This window comes from Eschscholzia californica, unplaced genomic scaffold, assembly GCF_041429995.1.
Source record: "Eschscholzia californica isolate CP2 unplaced genomic scaffold, dmEscCali1.0.p SCAF_2, whole genome shotgun sequence".
NCBI classification, from domain to species: domain Eukaryota; kingdom Viridiplantae; phylum Streptophyta; class Magnoliopsida; order Ranunculales; family Papaveraceae; genus Eschscholzia; species Eschscholzia californica.
Window position 1 is genome coordinate 28091434 of NW_028238309.1, and position 16467 is coordinate 28107900.

At 37.4% G+C, this 16467-nt stretch overlaps 1 non-coding gene across 1 annotated transcript; it reads right to left on the reverse strand.

Moving 5' to 3' along the window:
• Window positions 1–3305: 3305 nt before the first annotated feature.
• On the reverse strand, window positions 3306–3376 carry TRNAG-GCC (transfer RNA glycine (anticodon GCC)). Its single transcript has one exon. It is a non-coding gene; the product is annotated as a tRNA-Gly (tRNA).
• Between the last annotated feature and the right edge of the window lie 13091 nt (window positions 3377–16467).

Consider the following 16467-nt stretch of genomic DNA (forward strand, 5'->3'; position numbering starts at 1 on the left):
AAAGGCATATTGCCCTTAAATTTAGAGTACAGCCCTAGCTCACTAATATCACCCTAGACTTCTCCAGCCAGCCAATCTAGGTGCCAAACCTTCCCAAAAGGGCTAAAGAATATGCAAGAGAAGGTCTTGAAGGTTTTCCTAAACAATGTGGGATAAAGGGTCTGTGCAGATGAAACTAGCATTCAGTAAATACTAGTTTAACAGTAAATACTTCCATTTCTCAAGAGCATTAGTAAAAGTACTAGCATCAAGAGTCAAGACTCAATAGATAGTTCCCATGGAAAATCACGATCATTCGTTATATGTCGTCCAAAAATACCGTATCAGAAAAGATTGAAACCATTGTAAACCTAAAGATTAAAATCAAGATCCGGCTCAACAACATACTAATTATAAAATTTCTATTATAAGTCTGAGTAACACTACCAAATTATCAGGATTTACTAGAAATGGATATTTTATCAATCAGTGTGGCCGATGAACAGGAAGAATAAGAAGAAGAAACTGCAGATTCCTCAGCATCGACCAACATTCTGAGTTTTTGTTGAAGAGCTCGAACCCTATTTTCAGTAGCTTTCCCCATCTATAACCAGACCATAAAGTGAATCCACCATATACGATGATATAAGAAGCCCATACGTACGGATATGTATCGGCATGTTCTTTGATTTCCAGGTACCGTTTTTCAGCCCTTTCCATCCAGTTTGTAGATACTGGTGTTTGTTGTTTATTGTGTTTCAGGAAAGGGAAATGATAGAGTGATTTAGAGGGTGACCAAAAGGGTGCCCAAATTTCTTCATTTAGAAACAAAAGCGTTCCCCACCATAGTCAAACTTAAAAAAAACCTTGTCTTTTAGTGAATTCCACGTCATTATGTCACCCTTTTGCTCACCCTCTAAGTCACTCTAGCATCTCCCGGAAAGGGAAATGACAGACAAACGTGTCGCCGTGTCGGTGAAGAGTGGCGCGATTCAACATGTGCACTAACGTGTCCGAGGGGCTTGAGCAAAAGGTCCTAACGGAATAGGCGTCCCAGCTTCTTGTTATAGGTAACCTTTATAACCATAAGACAATCTGACAAAGACACAATAAAAGACCGAAAGCTTATTCTGTGTTCTGGGCTCTGGCCTTGTGGGGCATTGTGGGGCATTGTGGCAAGCTCATAGACTATCCCTAAACTTGAAGTCATGAGGTGCATTCTGCTAGAGAACCTTGCCTCCACCTGCATGCAAGTATGAGGTGCCTTCATACAAACTTCAATGCAGATATTTTCTACAGTCATTATTTTACATGTCATCTTCAGAGACTGATTTTAGGTATAAATACTCTCTTTTTATAGGATGATGCGGACCAACCTTCTGGGCTGCTAGTGACATTGTCCGTTTTGGCACACCTGGGTCTCACGAGTTTAAAAGGCCTCACTAAGTAAGGGTGCTTAACCTCTTAAGAGGAGCACCACAATCCGTCTCACCACCGATTTGGGAGATTGAATATTGGTTTGGCACACCTGAGTTAGAGCTTGAATAATGCGGTTAACATTAGTTTCTTCTTTGTACATTCTGATTGAGTCTATTTCTTTTGTTTAGGATGGGAAGATTTCACAGCACGAGCATGTTTTCATTTGAGGTAGCAAAGTCAGGTGATTTACCTTATTCGAGAGATATATAATGTATGTTATTTTGTTATGTTAAAATTGTTAGCAACTGATTGTCCATTTACCCTACTTCTAATTATAACATTCAGGTTATGGTATTACCTGATATGCTGAAAAATTCACCAATGTTCAAAGGTCTAGATGCTAAAATCAAGGTATGTGTACCAACTAGCAACTATGTGCTTCTCTTTTCTCTTTTCTTTTTTTTTGCCTTTTAATAGTATTCTGAAAGCAAAGCTATTTTTCATCTGATAACATTTTCTAGAATTCTTCAAGGGTAAGGGCTCATCCCTTGGAGTTGGTCGTGGTCGTGCCGTGGCCATGCGGGCTAGAATAAGTTCTACGTAATATATTTTTTTTTTGTACTTTGTTTTTATCGAATGCTTTTAACTGATGGTGCACATAACACCTGCCATCTATATGATTTCACCTCAAATGTTATTATGTTATAAGAAAAAAACTTCACATCTGTTAATCATCCAATTTTGTAGACTCAGGCTGTTGTACGTGGTGGTGGTGGTGGTGCTCCACCTGGTAGAGGTAGTGTTGTGCCTCCGATAAAGAGATGAGCCAATGTCTCCTTCGAGTTAATGTCGTTAACCAAACTATGATAAAAAAAAAATACTTCGACATGACAAGTAGACAAAAATGTGGCAATATTTAGTGGGGTATACGAAGAATACAACCCATCTAGTAAAGGGGACTCTGAAATCCTTCTATAACTGCATTCTTAGACAATGTATTAGTTTATTTCGGTTTAATCATATTTTGGTATTGTTTGAGAACCAAAATTTTGTGTACTTGTTCGACAAATATGATGTACTAAGAACAAACCCAGTCCCAGCCCGTGTTAGGCCGAAAAAACTACTTTTTCCAAAATTTTCAGCCTCAATAATACAACTCCAACCTCAGCCTCTCTTGAGGTCGAAAATTTGTGCATGTGGGAAACGCATGTGTGATTTCTTTGTGGGTGTGTGGAAAACGTGTGTGATCTTATTTATGAGCGAAACATGTATTTGAACTATTTTCGATATAATTTTTTTTTCCAAAGTCGGAGAATTATACGGAGACCGACACGTTGGTGGGATGTATTTTAATTGTTAATGTATAGAGTGTAAAAAATATTTAAACTAATTAAAATTTGTAAAAAAATTTAAAAAGAAAAAAAAAAGGAAAATATCTAGCCGTTGGATTTGGCATGTATTTCTCTCTTATGCATTTAGAAAACACTGCCAATTTTTTATTGAAAACCTCGTTTAATATCAGATATTTCAATTTTCTTTCTGAGTTTGAGAAATAGAACATTCATTCAAATGGATTGGACAACAAAACAAACTATGATACTTTTAGCAAAAGTTTTCTCAAAAACCTCTATTTGGAAGATGATTTCAAGTAATGAAAATAAAATAAACCAAAACCGTAGTTTTTAATCAATGGTAATACTCTTATTTCACATTATATACAAAAATTGTTTCTTATAAGAGGAGTAGAAATATAAAATGTAAATAAATTGTCAAACAAAAACAACCGATTTCATATCCCATTAACCTCCCTTAGTCTTAGCTTAAAGCACTTGGAACTTGAGCATCAATTTTATGGGGACTCTGTCTCAAAAACGTAAAAAAGTTCCTATAGAAAAAATGATTCAAAATGCACCAGCCGGGAATCGAACCCGGGTCTGTACCGTGGCAGGGTACTATTCTACCACTAGACCACTGGTGCTAGTTGTTTTTATAATTTCGGTATACGTTATAACTCCTATGTTTATTGAATAATTTGATCAGCATATATGTATTTGAACAAACTTTCCTCCTAAGAAAGGACTTGTTCAACCTAAAAAAAAAAATTTAGAGGGAAGGAAGGACTTGTTATCTACAGATGTACAATTTGTTGTTCTCGAGTTTTGTTAGTTAGGAAGTCCCGTCCGTCACTAAATCTAACAAACAATAGGTTATTAGACAGGAAAAGAAGACGACGGGCGGCTAGAGGAATAAGAATCGGCTTGGTGGTCTCTGAAGCTGAGAGAAGTATGTAATAAATTGACCTATGAATAGGAAGAAAGCTGAAAAAAAAGAGTAGATACTCAATGTCCCCGCATAACCCAGCCCTGTACCCATTTCTGCTCCCAATAAATCATTCAAGAACAAGAAGGAATCAACGGAGCGGTACTCCAACGCTCCATCTAAATGGGACCAGTGATGTGGCGTTAAAATACCACATTTGGATCACTTAACTTGGATGAGTTAGTTCGTTTCGGGTTTTAATTCTAATTATTTATGTGTTTTCCTTGGTAGGTAGCTTATTTGGAGTTTGACGTTTGATTTGGAATAAAACGGTACATTTGTCACTTTTTCATCTCATGTGGAAGAGATCGATAGGAAAGAGCACCAGGGGTATTTTGGTAATTTTGTGAAAATCAGAGCTTACATGGCAAGTGGAGTCTATGGCGAGTCCAACGGCGAAGACGGGAGTCGAATCGGAGTTCGGACGAAGAAATTACGGAAGAAATAAGTTGGAGGGTATTTCGGTCTTTACCAAAAGTTAGAGGGTGTAGAGAATGATGAGGGCGCCCCCTTTTGTTTATTTATCACCAAACACTTGTTTGGTGATATAAAATAAAATAAAAAAATCAGACTTCATCTTCTCCAGGAGTTAGGGTTTGAGGAGTGGGAAGTTTAGGGAGAGAGAGAAGGAGAGCTGCCGGCCAAAGCTCTGGCCGGCATTAAAGCTACTCGAAGATAGAGAAAAAGGAGCCGGAAAGAGCACACGGGAGAGAGAGCAGGTAGCACCGGACAGCTCGTGAAGCTTCAAGACCATTGAAGCTGCTCGAGACTTGAAGATACAGCAGCTCCGGCTTCCTTCTCGGCAGAACAACAGCTCGGATTTACAAGAACAGCATCTCGGATTGTTCAAGCCAAGTAGCTCAGGACGGAGACTCTTAGGCAGCAACTCGGCTGCGGCTATTTGAGCATGTGCTTGGCCGGAAAAGCTAACCCTAACCGGACCGATTTGGAGCTTTCCGGCCACTCTCTTGACCGAAGAGTTTAGGGCTTTCACGTGATATATCATTGCCTTGATTTTCTTAGTGTTTGATTGTGATTTGGTTGCCAATTCCTAGTGAGAGAAAGCTTGAAGCTAGATTTAATGGTGGATTTTGTTTAAGGAAGAAGATGATACTGGCTGATAAGGGGAGGTCAAGTTCTGCTGAGAGGACACCCATTGTATACTGTTAAGAGGACCCCTGCATTCTGTTACAGGGAGATCGACAGCACTTGAACACTTATATTCCCCGTCGATCTTAGTCTCGCGCCTCATCGGAATAGGGAGATTCTCACCTTAACTCATGTCTTTCTTTGTTTTCTTCCCATTTATTATTTGTATCGCCATGTCTAGCTAACTTTTGTATTCGGATACTCGTGATACATGTTTTGATGTGACAAATGAGTTTTAATGATGAAATCTTCCGGGTTTTTAGACCGTTCATGGACTAGAACCTGAGTTATACAAAGAGTTCGTTGACCAATCCAAGTAAATGGGTGAAGTTAACTAACTTTTCATGCTTATTGATTATTAGTAATAGTCACTATCGACTTTGTGTTTCGAAGTATCCCTCTCATTCGATTCTTGCTCGACTCTTCCCGAATCTCTCACCTTTAGTTTAGTTAGTCTTATTTGTTTATTTATTTGAAATCAATCCAAAAACCCAACTTATTCTCTTTTTGTTTTTAGTCTGAGTTAGTGACTGACACCTAGACCGGTGGGCTAGACTTACTCGATATTCTTATTACCTTCCTATCTTCGTGGATCGATCCCGGTCTTACTGGGTTATTACTTGACGCCCGTATACTTGCGGGTGGAGACCTTTTAGGGTAACCTTTTAGGCCCATCAACCAGCCTATTAATAAGGATTAAAATAGAAAAAACTTTAGTCTTGGGTCGTAAAGCCAATATTTGAACTAAAATCAATACTTGGTGTAATGGTTGGATATTCACTTTCTAAGATAGAAGTCTCATGTTCCATTCTTAGTTGAAGTCAAAATTCACGAATTATACATCTAGGGATAAATTCAAAAGAAAATGGGAACAGTTACCTACATACTACCTCGAGCCAGAATAGCATTATAAACTTAAAAGTTTAGATAGTAAGCACACTCCGTTGTAGTCTAGTTGGTCAGGATACTCGGCTCTCACCCATTTCCAGCAGAAATCTCAAACAAATATAACACAAATAGATTAGGAAAAACAAGAGATACTTGTTAGCTTATTCAAGAAACTACTTGAGACTTCATCTTGTAAAATTATACAAAAAGGATCAAGCCAGTCCTGCCCTGAAACCCTTCATACATAAAAGACCACAAGTCAAGGCCCTCTACTTTATCTTTACTTTTTCTTTTTACAACCATTAGTCTTGGGCTATCATACTTCGTCATCTCCTTTCTTATTTTAAGTTTCCCGCAAGTAATCACAGAAAGCAGTCAATCTCACTCTCTAACACATACATATATAGTTCTTGTTGTTCCTCTGGTTATGGTTTGAGTTCACTTTAACTCTGTCTGGTCTTGATTAAGCCAAAGTCTGGGTTGAAGTAGGGAACTTCATTTCTCTAACTTATAGAGATATAAACGATAAATGAATACCGACTTTATCAGTAATTCCTTCTTTCGGATTAACCGAGATAGACAAAAGATAATGGAGTCGAGGCGAGAATAAATTCTCTTTCCTTAAGACATTTTACACCCCCATAACAGTACCAAATGTTAGGGTGTATGCCTTCGGGATACAACGACTATCCTTTCAGAATTTTAAGATGGTACTTCTATATTCTGAAAGCGGTCGAACCTTCGTAAATAATAGGAGCTCTTGGACTGATGCGATTGGGTCTTCTAGACGCTTTAAGATTATAAGTTCACTCGAAGCTTCTTACTTCATTTTCTAGAGATACTAGAATTACTTCCCAATTAGATATTCCAGACACACCAGAATACTAATCGTTAGAAGAGAAGAGAAGAAGAGAATGACTTGGATCTTCTGGACGCTTTACAATTTTAACTTCACTCGAAACTTCTTTCTTCCTTTTTCTAGATATACTAAAATTACTTCCCAATTAGATATTCCAAACACACCAGAATACTAATTGTTAGGAGAGAAGAGAAGAAGAAAATTAAATTGAATGTAAAATGACGTGGGGTTAGGTTGTTTATATAAGAACTGGATAGGTGCATTTGTCTTTTGGGTTCAAAAGACATAACTCTTCAAATTCACGGACTTCAACTGAATATAAGAATCGGTGCACTCTGGGACGTCGGATCTGGCTAAAAAACACGGAACAAACGCCCACTGTTAGATGGAGATTGAGTTGTCTCGAGACGTGCCCAACAGAGGAGAAAACTGACCGTCACATCGAGATCTAGCAAAAATCCCGAGCCATGCTCGACGCGAAAGTGACGCGCGCCGTTGGATCGCTTAGATCCAACGCTTTTAGTCGCATCCCGAATATGTCCCGAGGACCTAACCGCGCAACTGCTAGATCACGCGAATTCCCGCGGAGTGAACGACTGCCGTTCAGATTTGGACGTGCGTGCTTCGCTTGAACGGTCCCCAATCTGACTTGTCCCTTTTGACGTTTCAGTCCCTATTTCAACCGATATTCGTCCAAATTTTAAACTTGAATTTCTCATTCATCAGGAATCCGATTTTAGTGATTCTTGGCTCTAAGTTTAAGAGCTCCACGAGAAGAACGCAATGGCGCATTCCGTTTCTGAGTTTGACGAGTCAGGTCGAGCCAAAATTGGCTCTGATTCCAACAGTTTTAACGGTTAAATTCACATATCAAGCGGATAATTCCAGAGGACATCACGTTCAGTATGTTATATGAATTGAAAGGTTCAGGTGAATCGCACTTAATCCAACATCAGTTGAGACGACCTTTGGGACATGGCCAACACGGAAGCACCTTGTTTTACATATTTGCTCGTGTATGGGTTTAGAGACGGTCATGTGGAACTACGATGGTCTAACCAGCCCTATGCAAGAAAAATCACATACCATGTGTTAGCCCTTGGTGATGCCAAAATTAAGGGCAATGTCGATAGCATTGAGACAGGTGTTGTACCAGTTTGGCACATGTGACCAGGAGAGTGACAAAAGTAAAGGATGAGCGAGCTGCGACATGTTGGAAAATTTTTGAATCGCGGTACTTGCAAGGAGACATAGTCAAATGCACTTAATATATGCGGCTACACCCCAAGTACGGATCAAAAAAGGAACAAGACATGCATCCAATTACGTTACCTCCTCATTGGACCCATAGACAATATCTAACATATCGTTGCTTCATTGTCAAAGATGGATCTTGTTCTTTTACAAATCCCACCACCTGTGCCAGTATTCCTGCCACCATGCTTAAGAACCCCAAGGAACCGAAAAGAAAAAGTCAGAACAATGGCATCACCATGATTTTCTATACAAATGATCATCTTTTTTTTGAGAAAGATTAAGTTTAGCATATGAATTGATGTAGACGCAGCGAAAATATAAAAACGATAAATAAAGTAAAGGAAGAACGATAAAATAACTGAATAAACTCAATAAACTATAAACTTTGATTTGGTTTTCACTTCAATCTGCATAACAAAATAGACTAGACCTCCTTTTATAGGATAATAGACTTTCCTAGATAGACTCAAACTAGGATTACTAAAATAATAAAATACTCAAAACATAGAAACTTCAAAATAAAGAAATATCAAATTAAAGTAACTTCCTAATCCTATACTAATTAAAACTACTATTATGGCCGAATAGGATGTGGGCACGCGTGGACGTGGGCCCACATGTCATGCGCCTGCATCAGCACCCTGTTCCCCAAAAGGTTCGTCCCGAACCGATTTCGATGAAGAAAACAAGTTGATGCACCCGCAGACGATGAACTTTGTCATGGCGATTCGTAATTCCCACTTCGAACGAAGTTTGCACTGGAATGAAAGGATACTAATGTGAAAGTAATCGTCAACCTCGTACCCAAACTCATATGCCAATGATTCTCGCAAAATTAACCTTAGTGAATAAATAATGTTCATCTCGCCATCTTCCCACGGTAGGCTCAACCACTTAATCTTCAAGAAAGTGTGAAGTACTATGAGCAAGTGTGAAGTAAGAGTAATTGTAACAAATTTCCAAAATACTTCATCAATAGCCAAAGTATAAGCATAACCATCGCTAACTAAGATATCGGAACCATGTAGTGTAGATATGCAACGCAAAATTGACTTTTCCACGTTCATCTTCATGTAGTTTATGTACTCTAACGTGATCAATACCTGGAGCCCACTGTTTGTTTTCTTCAATTGATATGTGAAACCTAGATGGAAGTTGTTCAATTGGCATGTGATCTTTGACCATTGGGTATAGGTTCATTGTAAGAATTGGGAAATTGATCCTCTTTTTCTTAATTGTTTGAAGAAAATTTTGTAGGAAGAGATTTGATAGAGAAAGCGGCGATGTGGGACATAATTGATTCGGAAAATTTTTATGATTCGAACCATCATAAGTAGGCACTTCCATACGAATACGATAGGAAGAAGATGAAGAAGAACCAGTACCATAAACGACATCATCGTGGGATAGTGGGGTCGAAAAAGGAATTGGATATCCTGAAGGTGGTTGACGGTTTGGGTTTGGGATACTAGGTGGAGTTCGGGTTTGGTTGGGTTGTGCTGAATTGTGTGTTAGGGTCTGTTGGGAAAAGACGGCATGAGGTGGTGGGTTACATATGGTATTGAAAGGTGTGTTGATTGTAGGGTTGCTCGTGTGATGTGTGTATGGTGTTGTGAGGTACTGTGAGGATTGTTGACTACTTATAGGAGGGTTTATAATATACTCAAGTGAACTGTGGTGGGGTAAGGTAGGTTCGTTGAAGGTTTTGGTAGGATTTGGTGATATGACACCTAAGTAATGTGGTGGAAAAGAATGGTTCAGGCTGGAAAACGTGTTTATTGTTGAACTAGGGTGGCTAACTAAATTATGTGGGTATGGGTAGTGCTGCCCAATTGTTGGTGTAGATGGGTCCTGGGTGTGTGTTATGGTTGCTGGTTGGGGTATAATAGGGTTGATGGTTGGGGTATAGGTTATGGTTGGCTGGGTATTAAAAGGGTGTGTAGAAGAAGACCCTAGATTGGATTGGTGTAAGCTATAGCCGAACGGGTAGCCGTGTTGTGTATGTTCTGTAAAGCCAGGGTTGCTAAAAAATTTTCTTTGGTTTTCTAAGGAAATAGTAGTATTTGATAGAGTTGCGGCGGTGTGGGACGGTATGGGTGTAACGGGGCATGGGTTCGTTATGGTATGGCTGAATAGGGGTATTGGGATTGGTGTGGTAATGCCAACGGTTGTGTTGGTGGTGGTTGGAGGTGGTTGTTGTGATGAGGTTTGGATCGTAGTGGAAGATGAAGGAGTGGTGGTGGAAGAGGAAGACTTACATATGCTTTCGAGTTGTTTAGATAACTTCATGATGGACTCATTGACTTGATCGAATCGATGATCGATATGGTCGAATTTTTCCATGTTTTCCTTCTTGTAATTATCGAAAGCTTCTTCCAATTTTGTAACCGAGGATAACTTCTTGTTGATGTTGTCCCATTCGGAAGCAAAAGTTGGTGTCCTCTCTTTAGTTGTTTTAGCAGGAACGGTAGTATTAACCATTGTTATTGGTTTAAAAAAAATGGCTCTGAATACCACTTGATGTAGACGCAGCGAAAATATAAAAACGATAAATAAAGTAAAGGAAGAACGATAAAATAACTGAATAAACTCAATAAACTATAACCTTTGATTTGGTTTTATCTTCAATCTGCATAACAAAATAGACTAGGCCTCCTTTTATAGGATAATAGACTTTCCTAGATAGACTCAAACTAGGATTCCTAAAATAATAAAATACTCAAAACATAGAAACTTCAAAATAAAGAAATATCAAATTAAAGTAACTTCCTAATCCTATACTAATTAAAACTAATATTAAAACAAGACATGCATCCAATTACGTTACCTCCTCATTGGACCCATAGACAATATCTAACATACCGTTGCTTCATTGTCAAAGATGGATCTTGTTCTTTTACAAATCCCACCACCTGTGCCAGTATTCCTGCCACCATGCTTAAGAACCCCAAGAACCGAAAAGAAAAAGTCAGAACAATGGCATCACCATGATTTTCTATACAAATGATCATCTTTCTTTTGAGAAAGATTAAGTTTAGCATATGAATCTTGTATGGGCGTCTAGACGATACTTCAACAATTATCCCTTGGATACTTCACATTTATTTTGTTATCAAGCAAGACCTATTTATTAACAAGTGAACCAGCAGCAACCATCGCTCCTTCACCTATTTGAATGTTTCCAAGTATAGTTGCACTAGCTCCAATTAATGCCCCTTGCCCTATTTTTGGATGGCGATCTCCAATTTCGTTCCTCGTTCCTCCTAATGTTACACCTTACATACAAGTCACAGGAATTAGCAGGATCTGGTGAAAATTTCGATCAACTGGTCCAAAAACTATACAGAATATATTGAAAATGGAAATGTTTTATACAACAGTGTGGATTATAAACAATTCCAATCTGTTGGAATATCTTTCCTATATTAAGATATTAAAAGTTCATATTTTCAGCTTTTGACTTTAAAGTTAAGCAAGTTTTCTTCAGCATATGAATGAATCTTACTTTATCAAAAAAGTTCTTTGTTTATTTGCGCTCCACCACCACACCGTTGTACCACCACCACCACCACCACCACCACCACTATACACCTCTTCCACCACCGCATTTCAAACCTCCACCACCATTGTATCTCAACCACCACCACCATCCGATACATCCACCACACCACCACACCACCACCATCTTATACCTCCACCACCACCGCCTCTGCCACCACCATCATACTTCCACCACCACCATATCCCTGCCACCGCACCTCCACTACCACCACACCTCAACCACATCATAACCACCACCGCTTCCATCACCATATCTCCAAGGCTCCACCACCACTACCACCAATATCACCACCATCCAAAAGAGTAATCATGAATATCATAAATAAATTTAATTAAAATCAGGCGTCTATATGAGAAAAAGAAAATAGAAAGTAAATTACACGACCAAACTAACTTTTTGACTTATAAGTAACATTTTCGCCAAACATACTTCTGATAATTTTTTATTTTTTTAAAGCAAAAGAGCTCCTACTACAAGCAAAAGAGCTTCTACTACAAGCAAAAGAACTTCTACTTTTGGTCGTCAAACTACACCTTAAATATGAAAAGTCGTCAAATTTGATCGATGCAACTGTTCGTGCCCTAGGGCACGGGATATACCCTATTATAAAATAAGTCATAATAACAATAGTGTAAACTGTAAATAAGGTTTCAAAAATATGTTTTTCCTACCAGCAAGGTGATCTGCTTCAAAAGTAAAGGTGCCGCCTTGCCGTGTGTACGTATTCAGACATAAAAGATGTAGACAAATTCTTTTAGATGGAAAAAATGATACCACATTTTAAAGGATAATGCTACTCAGACTCCCAAAGTACAAACAAAGTCAAGAATGTAAGAATTTTGAGGGCGTGGGTTTACCTTTACCAAAATAAAAGCGATTTACAAATCTTTAACCAAATAGTGCCTACTTTCTTGACTTCGTCTGTACTTTGGGAGTCTGAGTAGCATTATCCCATTTTAAAACATAAAGAGGAGATTACGTGCCAGAGCTTGATCTCATTTGTTATCTTTTCTTTAGTAGGTAGATCCAATTGTACATAACCGTGACAGTTAGCAGCATTTTTATCCACAAAACCACGACAATAGGCAGCAAGATAGTTATCCACATCTTCCATAGTTAGGTTTAGAAAATCAACTCTCATATCTATATCATGACTATACCTCCGCCTGGATTCTCACCCTTAATTGTGACGTAGTAACTTTTACCTCCTGATCCTACTTCAAAATCATAAACAAAATCAAACCTTAATAACAATAAGTTTAACATTAAGTAAAAGATATTATTATATTTACCTATATCTTGCAATGAAAGAGCTCCTCTTCTTCGTCGGAGATATAGAGAAAGAAGAAAAAAAATTATCTTAAAAATTTCAAGATCGCCGAAAAATTTGATTGACAACCTCAGCGGAGAAGATGATGAGGTGGTGAGAGAGATGAGGTACAGGAGTGGGGTGATGAAATGGAGGAAATAGTGAGATATGAGGTGACTTTAATGCTTTTTTTTTATGGTTTTGAGAGTTAATTCTATTTTCGCCCCTAAAGAAATTAAAGGGTGTAGACGAAGGATTGTCTTAAAGACTCTCTACATTTTAAGGGAAGTTGTGTTAATATACTCAATGTCGAATCTAACTAGTATGAATTTTGCATCTATCGACCTATCGGAAAAGAACTACATTATTTAGGCATTTGATATTGAATCGCATTCAGAAGAAAAGAATCTAAAGAAGACCATAGTAGAGGGTAATAACGAAACTTCTCAAAATCGTGCAACTGCACTGAATTTTATCTGACACCATTTATGTGAAGATTTAAAGTCGGAATATTTAGTTACAAGAGACCCTCTATTGTTATGGATCGATTTAAATAAACATTTTGACCGTTTAAAAAGGGTTATCCTTATGAAGACTTCGAATGACTGGTTGGACTTGAGATTGCAATATTATAAATTGTTTCATAATATAGTTGTATTACGTTTAAAATAACGACAATACTGACACATTTAAACAACTAATTTGTCTATTTTGAAACAATTTTATAATCATGTAGTCTCATGTTCAGCCAGTCATTCAGAACCTTAGGAAGAATAACTCTTTTTAAATGGTCAAAACGGTCTATTTAAACCGATCCATAACAATAGAGGGTCCCTCGAAGTTAAATAATTCAACTTTAGATCTTCACATAAATGGTGTCAAATAAAATTCAGTACAACCGCAGTACGATTTTGAGAAGTTTTTACCCCCTAGGTGTGGTCTTCTTTAGATTCATTTCCTCCAAATGAGATTCAATATTAAGTCCCCAAGTAATATAGTTATTTCTTATTAGGTTGAGAGCTGCAAAATTGATATTAGGCTATTAGCTAGATTTAACATTTAAATATTAAGAACATAACTTATCTAAACTTTCAGATAGCCTTCAACCAATCATTCGTCTATACCTTTAAATCTTTTTACCCGCTTCTAGAAACGATCGTGCTAATATTGTGTTGCAAAATGTGATGAGATATAAGAGATCAAGCTAAAGTTTTGAGATGCTTTTTTTCTGAATTTTTATGCTACTTAAACTGCAACAAATGACGATATTTATACCCAAAATGAACTCTCTAAGAACATCTCCAATGGGACACTCTAACAAACAATCTACAAATCTAGCTGCCAAGTGTCAATGAAGATTCTCTTTCCTAGGTGTCAATATAGAGACACTCTAAACTTTTTTGGTCTCCAATGGAGATCTCTAAAATCTCTCTACTTAATGCACATGTATGGAGATCTCTAAAATCTCTCTACTTAATGCACATGTCACTCTTAAATTGAATCAGGAAAAAGTAGTTAAAATGGAAATGTTTCTATCGGTTTAAATTCTAAAGTAAGAGCATCTCCAATGCAACACTCAATCTTAGAAACTCTGAGTGCCACATGATTTTTAGAGTTTTTTCTTAAAAACTCTGTCCAATGCAACACTCTATTTGGATCTCTAAAATGACGTGTCGAGGGTGGAATAGAGATATCTCAAGAGGACACTCTAGAGTGTCCTCTTGAGATATCTCTAATTGTCCACCTCATCAATATTAGATTTACAAAAATCGAGTCTTCCATATTTTCTAAATAACTAATTATTTATTTACAAAAATAATTATGCAGCGTAAGTAAACAAGATAAGTTTAGACTTTTGCATTGGAGACACAAACAAATTGAGGATCTCTATTTTCGCCACATAGGAGTGAGAATCTCGATTGAAAATTAACACATAGGAAGAATGGAGAGATTTTTTTGAGTTTTGCATTGGAGATGCTCTAACACTTAGAGAGTCTCAATGAGACACTCTAGTTTTAGAGTGTCTCTCTTGAGTGTCTGTATAATAAATGCTCACACATCATCAGGAGTGTCGAATAGAGTGTCCCACTAGAGAAGGTATTTTAACAAAATCTCAAAAAATCCTAAGTGGCACTCTAAATGTTAGAGTTTGAGTGTCCCATTGGAGATGCTCTATAGATGCTCAATCTCTAACACTTAGAGTGTCACATATGACTTTTTGTAGTTTTTATTAAAAAAACCATCTCCAATCGAACACTTTGTTAGACACTGTATTATGAGGTGGACACATTTATAATAGAATTTCTAAAGAGAGAACCTCCAAAATTAGAGTGTCTCTTTGAGACTCTCTAAGTGTCACTTTAAAATTTAAACCAATAGAAACCTTTTCTTTTCAACTGCTTTTTCCATATTCAATTTAAGAGTGGCATGTGTATTAACTAGAGAGATTTCAGAGATCTCCGTTGGAGACGAAATAATTTTAGAGTGTCTTTATCATTGACGCTTAAGAGCATCTCCAATGGGACACTGAATCTCTAACAGTGCCACATATAACTTTTTGGAGTTTTTGTTAAAAAACCATCTTCAATGGGACACTTTGTTAGACACTCTATTATGAGGTGGACACATTTATTATAGAGTGTCTAGAGAGAGAAACTCTAAAACTAGAGTGTCTGTCTGAGACTCTTTAAGTGCCACTTTAAAATTCAAACGAATAGAAACCTTTTCTTTTCAACTGCTTTTTCCATATTCAATTTAAGAGTAACATATGTATTAAGTAGTAGATTTTAGAGATCTCCATTGGAGACCAAAAAAATTTAGAGTGTCTCTATATTGACACTTAGGAAAAGGAAACTTTATTTGACACTTGACAACTAGATTTTAGAGTTTTTGTTAGAGTGTCCCATTGGAGATGCTCTTAAGAACGAGAATCTTTATTTGACACTTGACAACTAGACTTTAGAGTTTTTGTTAGAGTGTCTTATTGGAGACGCTCTACACTCAAACTATAAACTTAGAGTGCCACTTAGGATTTATACAGATTTTGTCAAAACCCTTCTCCAATGGGAAACTCTACTACACGCTATGACATGTGGAGCATTTATTAATGCAGACTCTCAAGAGAGACTCTAAAATTATAACCAATAGAAACTCTTGTTTTTCGACTACTTTTTATCTATTTAATTGAAGAGTAACATGTGCATTAAGTAGAGGTGTTTTAGAGATCTCTATTTGAGACAAAAAAAAATTCAAAGTGCCCCTACATTGACATTTAGGAAAGAATCTTTCATGGATACTTGACCGCTAGACTTTTAAAGTGTTTGTTAGAGTGTCCAACTAAAGATGCTCTAACAGAGACATAAAGTAATGATTGCATTTAATATGTGCATTGAAGCAGCGCGTCATGGTTGCATGCATGAGGGCTTCTCTTGCTGAAAGCACCTCATGACTTCAAACTCATTGATAAGTCTCTGGGCAGCGACTATGCCCCATAATATTTTTAGATTTTTGGTGAATTTTTATTTCTTTCCTCAAAAGTGGGAAGAATAGATTTTTTAGACTTTTGGTGAAAAACACTCAGGCCACAAGCAACGGAAATAGGAAGAAGCAACGGAAATAGGAAGAGGCGCTCAGGAATGCCAACGACTAGATTTTGTTCGTATAGAAACATGGGAAGGTAAATTTGAATTCAACAGAACAAAGATTTAGCAAGCATCAAGTGGAATA